General features: G+C 51.1%; 1 protein-coding gene and 2 pseudogenes across 1 annotated transcript in view; 2 read left to right on the top strand and 1 right to left on the bottom strand.

Moving 5' to 3' along the window:
- The window catches only part of RRM1 (ribonucleotide reductase catalytic subunit M1), a 59,458-nt gene that overhangs the window by 32,716 nt on the left and 10,665 nt on the right, over positions 1-16,077 (top strand). The window lies entirely within an intron of this gene.
- LOC102497732 (histone-lysine N-methyltransferase SUV39H1-like) lies at positions 45-13,312 on the top strand (annotated as a pseudogene).
- LOC102496892 (disks large homolog 3 pseudogene) lies at positions 13,310-15,412 on the bottom strand (annotated as a pseudogene).

Raw genomic sequence — 16,077 nt, 5'->3', positions numbered from 1 at the left:
ATAGGAGGCTGGCTAGGCCTGAGTGTCATTAGCCGTGGGGAAAGATGGCAGAAAATTTAAAAGACTGCAGTGTGTATTGCACTTCCTGGAATCAGCAGGACCTGTGCTGCCTGGCCAAGCTCTCCTGCCATGCCCTTGGTATCTCTAAGAGGAACCTCTATGACTTCAATGTTGAGTACCTGTGCAATTACATGAAGACCCGCAAATAGGAATATTACTTGGTAAATTGGCATTGATATCCAGACTCAGAGAGCCTGGGAACCATTGCAGAATCTCAATCATGTGCACATTCTCAGACAATTCCCTGAGGACTTAGAAAGGTAGCTGATTTGGCGGTACCACCAGTCAAAGCCATCCTGGCACCTGCACCCAAGGTTGACCAACTACCTGGTGCAGAAGGCCAAGCAAAGGCAGGCTCTTCGGCATTGGGAGCAAAGCCAAATGCAGCCATCTGGGCCATCTCACTGTGGAGAATGAGGTGGACCTGTATGACCCCCCATGGGCCTTCATGTACATCAGTAAGTAATGTGTTGGTGAGGGGATCACCCTCAATCAGTTGGCTGTGGGCTATGAGTGCCCTGACTCTGTGGGCCCCCATTGGAGGCTACTGCCCAGGGGCGTCACTGCACAAGTTTGCCTACAATAACAAAGGCCAGGTGTGGCTGCAGGCTGGGCTGCCCCAGTTGTGTGGTAAAGAAGGGCACATGCTATGATCGCACACTGTGCGTCTTCCACACAGATGATGGGCACGACTGGGTGTCTGCACCCTGGAGGGAGAAGATCCATAAGAACAGCTTCAGGACCAATAGATGGCGTGATGGTTATGTTGCTGGACTCCTATGTAGTCGACTATGATCTGAATCCGGGACCTGGTGGCATAAACTCATGCCAGGAGTATGTGCGTGTGCCCAAGATCCAAAGAGGACAATAGAGAACGGATTGCGGCATGACTGTTCCCCCGGGGGATGATTTCTAGCTTTCTGTCTCTCTGTCTCTTTGGTGAGAACACGTCCCCTGTAGTGAAAACCTCTCCAAAAAACAAACAAAAAGAACAGCTTCATCATGGAGTTTGTGAGAGAGATCATTACCTTAGAGGAAGCAGAGTGGCCTGGCCAGGTCTGTGACCACCAGAGTGCCGCCTACCTGTTCAACCTGGACTCGTAGAGGATCATGTTTACCTACTGTGGATGCTGCCCAGACTTGATAGGCAGTCTCGTATACCTATACTGTGGACGCCGCCCGAGACTTGCTAGACTGTCTCGTATACCTATACCGTGGACGCTGCCCGTGACTCGCTAGACAGTCTCGTATACCTATACAGTGGGTGCTGCCCGGGACTCGCTAGACGATTTCGAATGCCTATACCGTGGACGCCGCCGGTGACTCAATAGATGATCTCGTATACCTATACTGTGGATGCCACCTGCGACTCGCAAGATGGTCTTGTATACCTATACTGCGGAGGCCGCCAGCGACTCGCTAGATGGTCTTGTGTACCTATACTGTGGATGCCACCAGAGACTTGCTAGACAGTCTCATATACCTATACCATGGACGTCGCTCGTGACTCGCTAAATGGTCTTGTATACCTATACTCTGGATGGTGTCTGAGACTTGCTAGACGGTCTTGTATACCTATATCGTGGACGCTGCCCGGGACTCACTATACGATTTCAAATGCCTATATCGTGGACGCTGCCGGGGACTCAATAGACGATCTCATATACCTATACCGTGGATGCTGCCTGTGAATCGGTAGTCGGTCTCATATACTTATACAGTGAACGCCACCTGGGACTCGGTAGTTGGCCTCATATACCTATACTGGGGACACCACTGGGGACTCGATAGACGGTCTTGTACACCTATACCGTGGATGCCGCCTGTGACTCGCTGGAATTCTCATATACCTATACTGTGGACGCTGCCCATGACTCGGTAGTCTGTTTCGTATACCTATATCATGGATGCTGCCCATGACTCACTAGACATTTTTATATACCTATACTGTGGCTGCCGCCCGCGACTCGCTAGACAGTCTTGTTTACCTATACTGTGGACGCTGCCGGGGACTCATTAAACGGTCTTGTATACCAATAACATGGACGCCGCCTGTGACTCACTAGACGGTCTTGTATACCTATACCGTGGACGCCGCCGGAGACTTGCTAGACAGTCTCGTATACCTATATCGTGGATGCCGCCGGGGACTCGATAGATGGTCTCGTATACCTATACTGTGGATGCCGCCCGCGACTCGGTAGTCGGTCTCGTGTACCTATACAGTGAACGCCACCCGAGACTTGGTAGTCGGTCTCGTATACCTATAATGGGGACACCGCTGAGGACTCGCTAGACGGTCTTGTTTACCTATACCGTGGACGCCACCGGGGACTCATTAAACGGTCTTGTATACCAATAATGTGGATGCCGCCCGCGACTCGCTAGACGGTCTTGTATACCTATCCCGCGGAGGCTGCCAGCGACTCGCTAGACGGTCTTGTATACCTATACCATGGACGCCGCCAGAGACTCGCTAGACGATCTTGTATACCTATATCGTGGATGTCGCCGGAGATTCGATAGATGGTCTCGTACACCTATACCGTGGACGCCACCTGCGACTCGGTAGTCAGTCTTGTATACCTATACCATGGACGCTGCCGGGGACTTGATAAATGGTCTCGTATACCTATACCGTGGACGCCCCCCGCGACTCAGTAGTCGGTCTCATGTACCTATACAGTGAACGCCACCTGGTACTTGGTAGTCGGTCTCGTATACCTATAATGGGGACGCCGCCGAGGACTTGCTAGACGGTCTTGTTTACCTATACCGTGGACGCCGCTGGGGACTCATTAAACGGTCTTGTATACCAATAACGTGGATGCCGCCCGCAACTCGCTAGACGGTCTTGTATACCTATACCATGGAGGCTGCCAGCAACTTGCTAGATGGTCTTGTATACCTATACCATGGATGCCGCCGGAGACTCACTAGACGGTCTCATTTACCTATATTGTGGATGCCGCCTGAGACTCGCTAAACGGTCTTGTATACGTATACAGTGGATGCCGCCCGCAACTCGCTAGACGGTCTTGTATACCTATACCATGGAGGCTGCCAGCAACTTGCTAGATGGTCTTGTATACCTATACCGTGGACGCTGCTGGGGACTCAATAGACGGTCTCATATACCTATACTGTGGACGCCGCCTGCGACTCAGTAGTTGGTCTCATATACCTATACAGTGGACATCGCCCGGGACTCACTAGACGGTCTTGTATACGTATACAGTGGATGCCGCCCAGGACTCGCTAGATGGTCTTGTATACCTATACCGGGGACTCTATAGACGGTCTCGTACACCTATACCGTGGACGCCGCCTGCAACTCGCTGGATGTTCTCATATTCCTTTACCATGTACACCACCCAGGACTCGCTAGATGGTCTCTTATACCTATACCGTGGATGCTGCCAGAGACTCGCTAGATGGTCTCGTATACCTATACCGTAGACGCCACTGGGGACTCGATAGATGGTCTCGTATACCTATACTGTGGATGCCGCCCGCGACTCGGTAGTCGGTCTTGTGTACCTATACAGTGAACGCCACCTGGGACTTGGTAGTCAATCTCGTATACCTATAATGGGGATGCTGCCGAGGACTCGCTAGACGGTCTCGTATACCTATACCACGGACATCGCCCGTGACTCACTAGATGTTCTCATATACCTATACTGTGAATGCTGCCCGTGATTTGCTTGGTGGTCTTGTATACCTATACTGTGGACGCTGCTGGAGACTCGCTAGACTGTCTTGTATACCTATACCGTGGATGCTGCCTGTGACTTGCTAGACGGTCTTATATACCTATACTGTGGATGCCGCGAGCAACTCACTAGATGTTCTCATGTACCTATACTGAGGACGCCACCTGGGACTCACTAGACTGTCTTCTGTACCTATATCATGGACGCTGCCTGGACTCGCTAGACGATCTTATATATCTATTCCATGGTGGACTCCTGAGACACGCTAGACAGTTTTCTATACCTATACCGTGGACACTGCCTGCGACTCAGTAGTCGGTCTCGTATACCTATACCATGGACGCCGCCTGTGACTCGGTAGTCGGTCTCGTATACCTATACAGTGAGCGCTGTCCGGGACTCGGTAGTTGGTCTCATAAACCTATACCGGGGACACTGCCGGGGACTCGATAGACGGTCTTGTACACCTATACCGTGGACGCCGCCTGTGACTCTCTGGACGTTCTCATATACCTATACTGTGTACACCACCCAGGACTCACTAGATGATCTCTTATACCTATACTGTGGATGCCGCCGGGGCCTTGCTAGATGGTCTTGTATGCCTATACCGTGGATGCCGCCGGGGACTCAAAGACGGTCATATACCTGTACCATGGACGCTGCCTGCGACTCGGTAGTCAGTCTCAGACAGTGAACGCCACCCGGGACTTGGTAGTTAGTCTCGTATACCTATAACAGGGATGCCGCCGCGGACTTGCTAGACGGTCTTGTATACCTGTACCGTGGATGCCCCCACGACTCACTAGATGTTCTCATATACCTATACTGTGGACGCTGCCTGCAACTCGCTAGACAGTCATGTAAACCTATTCCGTGGATGCCGCCGGGGACTCCCTAGATGGTCTTGTATACCTATACCATGGATGCTGCCCACGACTTGCTAGACAGTCTTGTATACCTACACCATGGAAGCCGCCTGTGACTCGCTTGATGGTCTTGTATACCAATACAGTGGAGGTCACCTGGGACTTGCTAGACGGTCATGTATACCTGTATCGTTGACCCCACCGGGGACACGCTAGATGGTCTTGTATACCTATAACATGGACGCCACCTGACACTCGGTGGTTGGTCTTGTATACCTATTACGTGTACGCTGCTGGGGACTCGCTAGATGGTCTTGTGTACCTATACCCTGGATGCTGCTGGGGACTCGCTAGATGGTCTTATATACCTATACTGTGGACACCGCCTGTGACTCGCTGGACGTTCTCATATACCTATACTGTGTACACCACCCAGGACTCGCTTGATGGTCTCTTATACCCATACCGTGGATGCCGCCGGAGACTTGCTAGACGGTCTTGTATACCTAGACGGACACCACTGGGGACTCGATAGATGGTCTCGTGTACCTATACTGTGGATGCCGCCCGCAACTTGGCAGTCGGTCTCGTGTACGTATACAGTGAACGCCGCCCAGGACTTGGTAGTTTGTCTTGTATACCTATAACGGGGATGCTGCCTGTGACTTGCTAGATGTTCTCATATACCTATACTGTGGGCGCCGCCCATGACTTGCTCGACGGTCTCGTATACCTATACCGTGGAGGCTGCCCACGACTTGCTAGACGGTCTCATATACCAATACTGTGTAGGCCGTCTGGGACTCGATAGATGGTCTCGTATACCAATACTGTGGGGGCTGCCCTGGACTCGCTAGATGGTCTTGTATACCTATACATAGGACGCCACCGGGGACTCGCTAGACCGTCTTGTATACCTATACCATGGATGCTGCCAGGGACTCGCTAGACGGTCTTGTATGCCTATACCGTGGACGCCGCCCGCAACTCGCTGGATGGTCTTGTATACCTATACCATGGATACCGCTTGCAACTTGCTAGACGTTCTTGTGTACCTATACTGTGGACACTGCTAGGGAGTCACTAGACTGTCTTGTATACCTATTCTGTGGATGCCACCTGCGACTTGCTAGATGTTCTTGTATACCTATACCATGGAGGCCGCCCAAGACTCACTAGATGGTCATGTATATCTATGCCGTGGACGCTGCTCACGACTCGCTAGACTGTCTTGTGTACTTATACTGTGGACGCTGCCCAGGACTCGCTAGACGGTCTCGTATAACAATACTGTAGCGCCGCCAGGGACTCATTAGATGGTCTCATATTCCTATAACGTGGAAGCTGCCGGTGTCTCGCTAGACGGTCTTGTATACCTATAACATGCACGCCGCCCGCAACTCGCTGGATGGTCTTGTATACTTATATTGTGGAGACCGCCCACGACTCGCTAGACGGTCTTGTATACCTATACGGTGCACGCCGCCCGCAACTCACTATATGGTCTCGTTTACTTATACTGTGGAGGCCGCCTGTGGCTTGTTAGACGGTCTTGTGTACCTATACTGTGGATGCCACCCGGAACTCGCTAGACAGTCTTGTATACCTATATGGTGAACGCTGCCAGTGACTCACTAGACAGTCTTGTGTACCTATAGTGTGGATGCTGAACACGACTCGCTAGACTGTCTTGTGTATCTATACTGTGGATGACGCTGGGACTCGGTAGTTGGTCGTCTGTATCTATACTGTGGACGCCGACTGGGACTTGGTAGTCAGTCTTCTATACCATACCATGAACATAGCCGGGACTCGGTAGACAGTCTTGATACCCATACCGTGGATGCCGCCTGGCACTCGGTAGACGGTCTCAGATACCCGTACCATGGATGCTGCCCGTGACTCGGTAGTCGGTCTCGTATACCCACACTGTGGATGCTGACGGGACTTGGTAGTCGGTCTTGTATACTTATACTGTGGACGCCGCCCAGGACTTGGTGGTCAGTCTTTTATACCCACACCGTGGACGCCGCCCGCGACTCGCTAGATAGTCTCATATACCTATACCGTGGTCACCGCCCGCGATTCGCTAGACAGTCTTGTATTCCTATGCCATGGATGCTGCCGGGTACTCACTAGATGGTCTGGTATACATATACCGTAGAGGCCGCCCGCGACTTGCTAGACGGTCTTGTATACCTATACCGTGGAGGCCGCCTGTGACTTGCTAGACGGTCTTGTATACCAATACCATGGAGGCCGCCTGGGACTCGATAGATGGTCTCGTATACCTATACCATACATGCCGCCGGGGACTCGCCACATGGTCTTGTATACCTATACCGTGGATGCTGCCCACGACTCGCTAGATGGTCTTGTATATTTATACTGTGGAGGCTGCCAACGACTTGCTAGACGGTCTTGTATACCTATACCATGGACACCACCTGGGACTCGCTAGACTGCCTTTTGTACCTATACTGTGGACAATGCTCAGACCCGCTAGACGTTCTTGTGTTCCGATACCATGGACGCTGCCTGGGACTCGCTAGATGATCTTGTTTATCTATACTGTAGATGCCAGCAGGGACTCAGTTGTTGGTCTTTTATACCTATACCGTGGTCGCTGCCCCCAATTTGTAGACCGTCTTGTATACCTATACCGTAGAAGCCGCCCGCGACTCACTAGATGTTCTTGTGTACCTATACCGTGGACGCCACCCGGACTCGCTAGATGGTCTGTGTACCTATACCATGGATATGGCCCGGGACTCGCTAGACGGTCTTGTATACCTATTCCGTAGACACTGCCTGGGACTCGGTGGTCGGTCTTGTATACCTATACTGTGGACGCCACCCGCGACTCACTAGACAGTTTTGTATACCTATACCTTGAATGCCGCCCGCAACTCGCTGGACGGTCTTGTAGACCTATACCATGGATGCTGCCAGTGACTTGCTGGATGATCTTGTTTACCTATAGCGTGGACGCTGTCTGCGACACGCTGGATTGTCTTGTGTATCTATACCGTGGACGCCGTGCATGACTCGCTAGATGGACTCGTGTACCCATACCGTGGATGCCTCCAGGGACTCACTAGATGGTCTCATGTACCCTTACCGTGGACACCACTCGGGACTCACTAGATGGTCTCATGTACCCATACTGTGGACGCCACCAGGGACTCGCTAGACGGTCTTGTATACCTATACCATGGATGCTGCCCCGGTCTTGCTAGACTGTCTTGTGTATCTATACTGTGGACGCTGCCTGAGACTTGGTAGTCGGTCTTGTATACCTATACCGTGGAGGCCTCCCGTGACGCGCTCGACGGTCTTGTATACCTATATCTTGTAGGCTGCCCGCAATTCGCTAGACGATCTTGTATACCTATACAGTGGAAATCGCCTGCGACTCGCTAGATGGTCTTGTATACCTATACCATGGACGCCGCCTGCAACTCGCTAGACGGTCTTCTATACCTATACCGTGGAGGCCGCCCATGACTTGCTAGACGGTCTTGTATACCTATACCATGGACGGCATCTGTGACTCGCTAGATGGTCTTGTATACCTATACCGTGGAGGCCACCTGTGACTCGCTAGACGGTCATGTATACCGATACTGTGAACGACGCCTGGGACTCGCTAGATGGTCTTGTATACCTATGCCATGGATGCTGCCAGTGACTCGCTAGACAGTCTTGTATATCTATATCGTGGACGCCGCTTGGGACTTGGTAGTCGGTCTTGTGTACCCATACTGTGGACGCTGCCTGGGACTCGGTAGTTGGTCTTCTATACCCACACCATCGACGTAGCTGTGACTCGGTAGACAGTCTTGTATACCCATATTGTCGACGCTGCCTGGCACATGGTAGACGGACTCCTATACCCATACCGTGGAGGCCGCCTGGGACTCGGTAGTCAGTCTCGTATACGCATACTGTGGATGCCATCTGGGACTCGGTAGTCAGTCTTGTATACCTATACCGTGGATGCTGCCTGGGACTCGCTAGACGGTCTTGTATACCCATACCGTGGACGCCGTCGGGACTAGGTAGTCAGTCTCGTATACCCATACCGTGGACACTGCCAGCAATACGCTAGACAGTCTCATATAGCTATACTGTGGATGCCGCCCGGGACTCGCTAGTCTGTCTTGTATATCTATACCGTGGATGCTGCCCGGGACTTGGTAGTCGGTCTTGTATACCTGTACCGTGGACGCTGCCCTGGACTCACTAGTCTGTCTTGTGTATGTATACCGTGGACGCTGTATGTCTATACCATGGACACTGCCCATGACTCACTAGATGGTCTTGTATACCTATACCGTGGAGGCCTACCGTGACTAACTAGATGGTCTTGTTTACCTATACCGTGGACTCCGCCCGCGACTCGCTAGACGTTCTTGTGTACCTATACCGTAGACGCCCCTGCGACTCGCTAGATGGTCTTGTATACCTATACCGTGGAGACTGCCCACAACTCACTATATGGTCTTGTATACCTATACCATAGACACCGCCCGCGACTCGCTAGACGTTCTTGTGTACCTATACCGTGGACACTGCCCGGGAGTCGCTAGACTGTCTTGTGTACCTATACTGTGGATGGCGCCCCGACTTGATAGACGGTCTTGTATACCTATACCGTGGAGGCTGCCTGCGACTCGCTAGATGGTCTTGTATACCTATACCATGGAGGCCGCCGGGGAGTCTCTAGATGGTCTTGTATACCTATACCGTGGACACTGCCTGCGACTCGCTAGACAGTCTTGTATACCTATACTGTGGACACGGCCTGCAACTCGCTAGACTGTCTTGTGTACTTAAAACGTGGATGCCGCCTGGGACTCGCTAGACGTTCTTGTATACCTATACTGTGGATGCTGCCCAGGACTCCATAGATGGTCTCGTATACCTATACCGTGGACGCCGCCTGCGATTCACTAGACGGACTCGTATACCTATGCTATGGACGCCGCCTGGGACTTGCTAGATGGTCTCGTGTACCTATACCGTGGATGCCGCCTGCGACTTGCTAGACATTCTTGTTTACCTATACCGTGGACCCCGCCCGGGACTTGCTCTACTGTCTTGTGTACTTATATCGTGAACGCCACCTGGACACGCTAGATGGTCTTGTGTACCTATACCGTGGATGCCACCCGGGAATCACTAGACGGATTTGTATACGAATGCCGTAGACCCGCCCGGAACTCAATGGTCAGTCTTGTATACCTATACCGTGGACGCCGCCAGGGACTCGCTAGTCGGTCTTATATATCTATACTGTGGACGCTGCCGGGGACTCCCTAGACGGTTTTGTATACCTATACCGTGGACGGTGCCCGTGACTCTCTAGACGGTCTTGTATACCTATACCATGGAGCCCACCCGTGACTCGCTAGACTGTCTTGTATAGCTATACCGTGGACACTGCCCGGGACTTGCTGTCTTGTATACCTATACCGTGGACGCCACCAATGACTCGCTAGATGATCTTGTGTATCTACACTGTGGACGCCGCCCGGGACTCGGTAGTCAGTTTTGTTTACCCATACTGTGGATGCTGCCTGGGACTCGGTAGACGGTCTTGTATACACATATACCGTGGATGCTGCCTGGCACTTGGTAGACGGTCTTGTATACCCATACCGTGGACTCTGTCTGGCACTTGGTAGTTGGTCTCATACCCATACCGTGGACACTGCCCGGGACTCGGTAGTCGGTCTCATATACCTATACCGTGGACACCGCCGTGTACTCACTAGACGGTCTTGTATACCTATACCCATGGACGCCGTCGGGGACTTGCTAGACAGTCTTGTATACCTATACCGTGGATGCCACCCACGACTTGCTAGACGGTCTTCTATACCTATACTGTGGAGGCTGCCTGCGACTCACTAGATGGTCTTGTATACCTATATCGTGGAAGCCGTCTGCAACTTGCTAGATGTTCTTGTGTACCTATACCGTGGACACCACCCGGGACTCGCTAGAGTGTTTTGTGTACCGATACTGTGGACACTGGCCGCAACTCACTAGATGGTCTTGTATACCTATACCGTGGAGGCTGCCCGTGACTCGCTAGACTGTCTTTTGTACTTATACCGTGGATGCCGCCTGGGACTCGCTAGATGGTCTCATATACCTATACCGTAGAAGCCGCCCGCGACTCACTAGACAGTCTTGTTTACCTATACCATGGTCGCCGCCCCCAATTCGTAGACTGTCTTGTATACCTATACCGTAGATGCCGTCTGTGACTCTCTAGATGTTCTTGTGTACCTATATCATGGATGCTGCCCGGACTCGCTATACAGTCTTGTGTACGATACCGTGGATGTGGCCCGGGACTCGCTAGACGGTCTTGTATACCTATACCATAGACGCCGCCCGGGACTTGGTGGTTGGTCTTGTATACCTATACCGTGGACACCTCCCGCGACTCGCTAGATGGTCTTGCATACCTATACTGGGGACACTTCCTGGGACTCGCTAGACGATCTTGTAGACCTATACCGTGGACGCCGCCAGTGACTCGCGGGATGATCTTGTTTGCCTATAGCGTGGATGCTGCCTGCAACTTGCTGGATTGTCTTGTGTATCTCACTCACTAGATGGACTTGTGTACCCATACCGTGGACGCCACCTGGGGCTCGCTAGATGGTCTTTTGTACCCATACCATGGATGCCGCCCAGGACTCGCTAGACGGTCTCATGTACCCATACCGTGGACACCGCTCGGAACTCGCTAGATGGTCTTGTATGCCTATACCATGGACGCCGCCTGGGACTCGCTAGACTGTCTTGTGTGTCTATACTGTGGATGCTGCCTTGGACTTGGTAGTCTGTCTTGTATACCTATACTGTGGCGGCCTCCTGCGAATGGTCTTGTATACCTATACCATGGAGGCCGCCCGCAATTCACTAGACTATCTTGTATACCTATACAGTGGAAATCGCCCACCACTCGCTAGATGGTCTTGTATACCTATACCGTGGATGCCACCAGGGACTTGCTAGACTGTCTTGTGTATCTATACTGTGGATGCTGCCTTGGACTTGGTAGTTGGTCTTGTATACCTATATCGTGGCGGCCTCCTGTGACTCGTGCTATGGTCTTGTATACCTATACCGTGGAGGCCGTCTGTAATTCGCTAGACAATCTTGTATACCTATACAGTGGAAATCGCCCGCGACTCGCTAGACGGTCTTATATACCTATATCGTGGACGCCGCCCATGACTCACTAGACGGTCTTGTATACCTATACTGTGGACACCGCCCGGGACTTGCTAGACGGGTCTTGTATACCTATACGGTGGATGCCACCCGGGACTTGGTGGTCGGCCTTATATACCCATACCGTGGATGCTGCCTGGGATTCAGTGATCGGCCTTGTATACCCATACCGTGGACGCCGCCCAGGACTTGCTGGACTCTCTTGTATACCCACACTGTGGACGCTGCCCAGGACTCCCTGGACGATCTTGTATACCCATACTGTGGACGCTGCCTGGGACTCGCTAGATCGTCTTGTATGCCAATACCATGGATGCCGCCCGGGACTCGATAGACGGTCTTGTATACCTATACCATGGATGCCGCCCGTGATTCACTAGATGGTCTCGTATACTTATACCATGGACACCACTTAAGACTCGCTAGATGGTCTTGTGTACCTATACTTTGGATGCCGCCCGGGACTCGCTCGACTGTCTCGTGTACCTATACCTTGGACGCCACCCGGACTCGCTAGACGGTCTTTTGTACTTATACCGTGGATACCACCTGGAACTTGCTAGACGGTCTTGTATACCTATACTGTGGACGCAGCCTGGAACTTGCTAGACGGTCTTGTATACCTATACGGCGGACGCCACCCAGGACTCGGTGGTCGGCCTTGTATACCCGTACCGTGGATGCCGCCCGGGACTCAGTGATCGGCCTTGTATGCCCATATCGTGGGTGCCGCCTGGACTCGCTAGATGATCTTGTGTACCTATACTGTGGACGCTGCCCGGGACTCAACTAGATGGTCTTGTATACCTATACCGTAGACGCTGCCCAGGACTCGCTTGACAGTCTTGTGTACCCATACTGTCGACGCCACCCAGGACTCGCTAATCCGTCTTGTGTACCTATACTGTTGTTGCCACCTGGGACTCGCTAGTCGATCTTGTGTACCTATACTGTCATCGCCGCCCAGGACCCGCTAGTTGGTCTTGTATACCTATACCTTAGACGCCACCCAGACTCATAGACAATGTTGTATTCCCTCTATCCTGCCTACTATGACATCTCCCACTTGGTCAACCAAAGTTGACCCTCAGCCTGCAGTTTTGCAATGTCTTCATAGACAACCTCTCTGAGGGGCTGCCCTGCATCATTTTCGTTGCCACAAGAAACATCCAGGCAGGTGAGGAGCTCGCCTTTGTTCATAGTATGCAGCGGAACCTGTGGACATGCAGAGCATTTGCATGGACTCCAACTTTGTCCTGGCACGTCCCCCCAGCTACTCCAAGAAGCGGATTTGTATTAGATGCAAGTGTGGGGCTGAATCCTGATTCAAATACCTCTTCTAGCCCTTGTGGCCTTTGTGACCAAAGGGTTTTGAAGCTGTAGTCCTGGTTCCCACGGCTGCCCTCCTCAGTTCCCACTGCTGCCCTCCAGTTGAGGAATGACTGCCAGGACCTCTGCCCACCTCTGGCTGCCCCACCTGCTCCACGATCCGGACTGTGGTGAGGATTGACTGCAGGAGTCCTCGTTTCCTTTCCCAGCCCTGCTCATGGGTTGTACTTAGAAACCCCACCTACTTTCAGGAGCAACTTTTTTTTCAGTTTTTTTTTTTTTTTTTTACATACCTAATAAACGGGACAAGAACAGTAGTCTTTTCCCTGTGGGGACAGGAATGAAGAGGGAGGAGGGAAGAAGGACTTGATTTCTTCTGTTCACAAGAGAATGGTTGGAGGGGATTCTTCAGAGTTTCAGGGAATGGGACCCAAATGTAGTGCCCAGATAGGTCCTCAATGACCTGTTTGATTTTGTTGTAAATCTTTTCCAGTGAGTCACCCTGTTCAGTGGCTTTAAAGTGTTCCTTGAACTCCTGTTCCAGTTTCATGGCTTTGTCGTAGATCTTATTTGCTTGTTCATATGTCTACTGTTGGTTCATTTCCATACCTGCATCAATTGACTTGGGCTTGATGAAAATGGCAATGGAGTAAAGTTGTGCTTGCTGCAGTCTCTTGACGGCTTTTCTGGAAACATCTAAGATGCCATGTCTGCCCCTTTCTGCAACTGCCCACGCTGACTGGATGCTGGTCCCATAGAGACTATCGTTGAACTAGCCCGCCACGATATACTTTTTGTCCTGAATGTTCTTCTCCATTTGTTCTCATTATCTCTCCAAGACTGAGTAGTATGTGGCACACAAAATCCAAATTTATGTGGAAACTTGGAGATCAAGTCATCATTGATACGGTCCTTCATTGGGCCCAGGATGATCACAGACCTTGCATAGTGAGTTTCTTGCCGGGTCACTGGCTCAGCACCCTATTGTCCTTATTTCTGTATGCTGCTTTCCTGGATCATGTTTTCTACCAGACCCAGAACTCATGCTGCTGTTCATCTTTTGTTCTTGCAAGTCATTTATCTTTGACTCAAAGCGACTGTACTCTGGCGCCAGGTCGGAGTCCAGGTCTAGTGATGAGAAAGCACCAGCTCTGGCTGTCGCTCTCTTCAGGAGTAATTTTTGACATTAGGACTTTGCCACTGGGATTCATGTCAAGGAGGTCCAAGTTGTGTGCCTCAACCCCGCCCCAACAGAGAAGTATCTTTGTTTTGCACCTATTTCTTCCTGGAGCTTAAGGGTTCTGGGGCAGGCAGACATCAGAACCTAGAGTCCTGGCCTGCCAAGCAGGTGGTTCCCTGGCCACAGTAACTTAGTACTAGTGAAAAAAAGGGGAGGATCTCATGGCTGGGATCTGAGTCTTGCCTACAATACTGGCTCCTGCTGGCCCCAAGTGCATCAGGTCTCTTCTTCAGGGCTGCATATCTGAGAAAGGAACATCCACATGCCACTAGTGGGGCAGTAAATGCCCACAGCCCACTAAGAGGACAGCATGCCAGGCTTTGCCAGTCCTGGAGATGGACTGGGACTGAGCCCTGACCTGAGATGTCAAGATTGCTGTGATTAACTGGAGCTGGAACCAAGACCTAGGTGACCCATAGATAGCACTTAAGATGATAATGTGCATTGAAGGGGTGCTGATGAGGTGCCAGGCACTGGGCAGAGCACCTGGTCTATGTTCATTGTCTCAGGGAAGCCTTGTAAACTATGGAGGTGGATCCCAGGAAAGGGCCCATACAGCAGAAAGGCTAAGAGTGGGGGAAGGACTTACCCACTGGTATATGATGAGACAGGAGGGAAGCTCATATCACTTCAGGCTACAGCCCTTTGCTCATACACTGAGTTCATTGGTTTTGAAAGTTAACTGCCTACAAATGTATAAGAGGTGAAGGTTCTGATGGCTGCCTCGCCCTTTGCTTCCCTGTTCCCTGTGAAGTCTTCTTTAAGAAGACTTTGATGGTTATCTGTGTCTGGAGTGTCCTGATGTGAGACTGTATCCTGCTATCAGATGCCAAGTCTGTGTGTCTGTCTTGCCCATCCCTGCCCAGACCAACCTTCAGGTACGGACTGAATCTGGTTCTTTTCCTGTTACTCCTTGGCTCTACCCAGCTCAAAGTGGACATCAATGAAATGAGTAATTGAATAGCAACAACAACACAAAAGCGTACTGAGTTTTAATTTCTTTATTTATAACTAGTCATTAGTAAATGATTTAAGAAGATGGTGCCTGTGTTAGTTTTCTGTTGCTAGATGTAGTGGATTAAAGCAACATATATTCATTGTTTTACAGTTTACCTGCATCAGGAGGTCTGGCTTGGCTTATCTGGGCCCATCTCTGGGTCTTATAAGGTGTTGGTAAGGGCTGTGGTCTCATCTGAAGCTCATGGTCCTTTTCCAAACTCACCTGGTCCTTGGCTGACTCATTTCCTTGTAGCTCTAGAAACTCATGGCATATTGCTTATTTGAGGTCAGAGGGAGAGATGATCCTTGCAGAAGTGCCTAGCCTAGCCTACTCCTTGTTTTGAGGGGTTTTATCTGCTAAGTCAGGTTAACCCAGGATAATCTCCCTCTCTTAATTTAAAATCACTTGATTTGCAACCTTAACTACACCTTTGCTGTATTTAAGAGTAACATTCATCATATTCGAGGTCCTGTTCACACCCAAGGGGAATAGATTATACATGGACTGTGCACCAGGGGTTGGGAATCTGGGGACCCGTCTTAGAGTTTTGTCTTCCACACTGTCTTTATCATCTTCTCTTCTACATAATTCTCTTCTACATAAAAT

The sequence above is a fragment of the Tupaia chinensis genome, unplaced genomic scaffold (assembly GCF_000334495.1).
Source record: "Tupaia chinensis unplaced genomic scaffold, TupChi_1.0 Scaffold000047_1, whole genome shotgun sequence".
In the NCBI taxonomy this organism is placed as follows: domain Eukaryota; kingdom Metazoa; phylum Chordata; class Mammalia; order Scandentia; family Tupaiidae; genus Tupaia; species Tupaia belangeri.
This window is presented reverse-complemented; position numbering and strand designations above follow the sequence as displayed.